The sequence below is a fragment of the Ovis aries genome, chromosome 9, assembly GCF_016772045.2.
Source record: "Ovis aries strain OAR_USU_Benz2616 breed Rambouillet chromosome 9, ARS-UI_Ramb_v3.0, whole genome shotgun sequence".
Taxonomy (NCBI): domain Eukaryota; kingdom Metazoa; phylum Chordata; class Mammalia; order Artiodactyla; family Bovidae; genus Ovis; species Ovis aries.
The window spans coordinates 89,316,784-89,320,014 of record NC_056062.1 but is presented as its reverse complement, the minus strand read 5'-3'; the positions used below and the strand labels follow the sequence as shown (position 1 = coordinate 89,320,014).

The 3,231-nt window shown below is 40.4% G+C and overlaps 1 pseudogene; it reads left to right on the top strand.

Moving 5' to 3' along the window:
* The first annotated feature begins 663 nt into the window (after positions 1-663).
* Positions 664-1,819, top strand: LOC101112578 (malate dehydrogenase, cytoplasmic-like; annotated as a pseudogene).
* Positions 1,820-3,231: the final 1,412 nt, after the last annotated feature.

Here is a 3,231-nt window from a genome sequence, read left to right as displayed (position 1 = left end):
TGATATTTCACCAAAAGTGAATATATTGGAGTTTTCATGGCAGAGGGGCTTTGAGTACCAAAATCACTTCACCTTCTGAGATCTGGAGGACCAAACACCAACATAGATAGAGCTTCTGGGGCCCCAGAGCATTATTTCAGACAGAGTAACTCAGGCTTTGGAATCTGGTTGCTGCAAGAGCTACAGTAGAGGAAAACTCAATGGATACTAAGGCAACATTAATCCCCAGTTGACGCGACAACTTTGTAGAGCAAAGAACTTTGAGAGAAGGAAGCAGCATGAAGGAGGAGACTCAGAACCCAGCACAGGGTCACCATGAGACTGCTGTTGAATATCAGTGACACATGTATGTGGTGAAACGTTTCAAAACTAGACAAAAAGGGACCAGGAGGCTGTAATGTGGATGATTCTCAAAGCTCACACAGAACTTGGAGATGTTTGAGTTCTGGCCAGCCAGATTCCAGGAGTCATTTGAATATGCAGAGGATAGTCTATTTAAATCAGTCCACCAAAAAAAAAAAAAAGCTTAAAAGCAAGGCTTAACCCAGAATCTAGTCAAGGCAGGTGTTGAAACTGTCCAGAGAGCCCCCAATCCTACCAACAGTGTTTCTAAGGGTTTCTGTCACAAAACTCTTGAAAGCAGAAGGCCCTTGACTACAAATTTTGAAACAAATCCGAGTGCTGATAACTGGAGCAGCTGGTCAAATTGCATAGTCACTTAGAAATGGATTATTGTTAGAAACAGATCCGCCTTTGGTAAAGACCAGCCTATGATTTTTCTGCTGTTGGATATTACTCTCACGATGGGTGTCTTGGATGGTGTCCTAATGGAACTGCAAGACTGTGCCCAACCCTCCTGAAAGAGGTCACTGCCGCAGATTAAAAAAAAAAAGAGAGAGATTGCCTCAAAGACCTGGTCGTGGCCATGCTTGTGAGCTCCACATCAAAAAAGGGTGGCATGGAGAGGAAAGATGCGTTCAAAGCAAATAGGAAAATCTTCAAATGCCCGTGTGCAGCCTTGAGAAACATGCCAGGAAGTCAGTTATGGTTCTTGTGGTAGGAAGCCCAGCCAATACCAATGGCCTGATTGCTCCAAGCCCATCCCCAGGGAGAACTTTGATTGCTTGACTCTTTTGGATCTTAACTGAGCTGAAATGCTCTGTTAAACTCGGTGTAAAACTTGGTGTGACTTTTTTATTTTTGTGGCTGTGCCATAGGGCATTCGGGATCTTAGTCCTCTAACCAGGGAGCAAATGCATGCCCCCAGCAGTGGAAGTGCCAGGTCCTAACCTCAGACCACCAGGGAAGTCTCCAGTGTGACTTGCAATGGTGTGAAGAACGCCATCATCTGGGGAAACCATTCCTCACCTCAGTATCCAGATGTCAATCATGGCAAAGTGAAAGCATACAGAAAGGAAGATGATATTTACGAAGCTCTGAAAGATGACAGTCGGTTCAAGGGAGGATTCCTCAAGGCCGTGCAGCAGCATGGCACTGGGGTCATCAAGGCCTGAAACCTATCCAGTGCAGTGTTGTCTGCAAAACCCATCTGTGACCACTTCAGACACCACTTCAGACACACCCGGTTTGGAAACCCGAAGGAGAATTTGTGTCCTTTACGTGTTATCTCTTAAGGCAGCTTTTACAGTATTTTGGGTGATCTGCTCTACTCATTACCTGTTATAATCAAGAACAAGACCCGCAAGGTGGTTGAAAGTCTCCCTATTAATGATTCCCCAGATGAGAGCAGATGGATCTTACTGCAAGGGAACGGGCAGAAAGAAAAGGAACTGCATTTGCACTGCTTTCCTCTGCGTGACTAGATAATCATTTTGATGTCACTAAGCGCCCCAAAGCGGAAGACTCTAAAGGTTGTCTTCAACTCTAGTATCAAATAATGATAAGGCTACCTTAAATTGTGAAAACAACACATTTTAAAGATAGTGTGTTTCTTGGTATAAATGGGTGACAATTTATCATCATGTTGTTAGTGCTGTATCCTAAATAAAATACGTATTCAAAAACAGGGAATCTAGTCAATTATTAAGTAACTTAGCTAACAGAGCAAACTTTCACAGTTTAGCGCTCTTTTAAAGAAAAATACAAAAGGAAACAAAACCTAGAACTCAGCAGGCTCACACTTAAAATGCCCAGCATGCAACTAACATTTGCTAGACATGCAGAGAAGTATGAACTTGTTTCTCATACCAGATTTATAATCTGACAATAGAAATAAACTGGGAAGTGATATAAATGATGGCATTAGCAAATAAGAATGATAAAAGAGCTATCTTAAACATATTCAAGTATTTACAGGAAAATATGAATATAAAGAAGAGGAAAGAGAAGATTTTTTAAAAACGCCAAATATAATTTTCTAGGATTGAAAGCTACAGCAACTGAAGTAGGAATTTTACTAAATGCTCTTAAAAATATATTAGATACTCTAAATGAAGAAAAAATCAGTGAAATTTGAGCTATATTAAAAAACAATTGAACTATCCAAACTGAAGTGCAGACAGGGAAAAGAAAAACAAACCTCTAGAAACAAACTGAAACATTAACAATGAAAACAGAGTCTCAGTAGCCTATGGGGGGGAAATTAAGTAGTAATTATTTAAAATAGGTTATTCCCAGGTGGCACTAGTGGTAAAGAACCCACCTACCAATGCAGGAGGCCTAAGAGATGTGGGTTCAGTCCCTGGGTCAGGAAGATCCCCTGGAGGAGGGCATGGCAACCCACTCCAATAGGAGCCTGGTTCCTTCAATTCTGTTTCTCTTTCTCAAGAATGTTTTTGCTATTCAGGGTCTTTTGTGTTTCCATAACAAATTTAAGATTTTTTGCTCTAGTTCTGCAAAAAATGCCACTGGTAATTTGATAGGGATTGCACTGAATCTGTAGACTGCCTTAGGTAGTAAAGTCACATTGACAATATTGATTCTTCCAATACACAAGCGTGGTATATCTATCTTTCCATCTGTTTGTGTCTTCTTCAGTTTATTTCATCAGCATCTTAAGTTTTTGGAGTACAGGTGTTTTGTCTCCTTAGGTAGGTTTATTCCTAAATATTTTATTCTTTTTGATGTGATGGTAAATTGAACTGTTTCTTGAATTTCTCTTTCTGATCTTTTGTTGTTAGTGTATAGAAATGCAACAAATTTCTATGCATTAATTTTGTAACTTGCAAATTCATTGATGAGTGTTACCAGACTGACCGCTGAGCTCTGGCA